This window comes from Sinocyclocheilus grahami, unplaced genomic scaffold, assembly GCF_001515645.1.
Source record: "Sinocyclocheilus grahami isolate Dianchi unplaced genomic scaffold, SAMN03320097.WGS_v1.1 scaffold175.1, whole genome shotgun sequence".
Lineage (NCBI taxonomy): Eukaryota > Metazoa > Chordata > Actinopteri > Cypriniformes > Cyprinidae > Sinocyclocheilus > Sinocyclocheilus grahami.
Genome location: NW_015505354.1, coordinates 1,515,870 through 1,516,798, shown reverse-complemented (window position 1 = coordinate 1,516,798; position 929 = coordinate 1,515,870).

Here is a 929-nt window from a genome sequence, read left to right as displayed (position 1 = left end):
TATGTTTGCCACAAGAGGAGTCAGTGGAACATCTATGTGTTTGTCAAAAGTATTGTAATGAAAAACAAACAATGAAGAAGAAACTTAGAAAGGTGGGAGTGGAAGGAATAAGTATAATCCCTTATGGATTAGAGAACTTATTTCTTTATCTCAAAAGTACAGAACTGATAAAGAGAACGAAGGGTTTCTTTTATGAAATAAGTCAACTTTGGTTCACACTCCAACACTGAAGGTGGCGATAAAGCACCTTAACGCTGGTGCAACCCACCATAAAACAGAAGAAGAATCAAACATCATTATTCAAGAATCAGCTACGGGAAATAGGTATAGTAGAGTATAATGTCAAAAATATAGTAACATCTGGAAATAGTGACCAAGGACAGAGATATTTGTTTAATTTTCTAAGGAGGACTGGACTGGAAGGACGAATTTAATTAAGATATAGTAAGTTAAAGGGAGACAGCAGATGGCAGTAATGCAACACTATAGATGCCAACTGCTGTAAAACTCCAATGAAGAAGAAGACAAACATCACTATTGTGATGTACATTTGTGTTAGGGACTGTTGACTGTGGAATTGTTACACTGGAGAAATGGTAAGTGGTTTCTTTAATTGCTATTCACATATGCTAATATGATATTATAATACCAATATGCACTGTGGCCTGGCCCCATGTTAGCAAATTAGTCAGGTACATGTGTTAGCCAGGTACATGTGAACCAGCCATCTTGCCAGCTGAGATTAGTTAAGTTAATTAGTTAAGCCAGGAACACACTACACAACTGTAAGGCTGGTTATGAATGTAATTTGATACTTAAAACTGATCACACCCAAATGTGTTAGAGCCATTTGCGTTCAGTTGGTGTTTACAGTCAGCGTTTAAAATCATAAGTGTTTTCAGTTCAGTCTTAGAATGATTCAGTTAGTC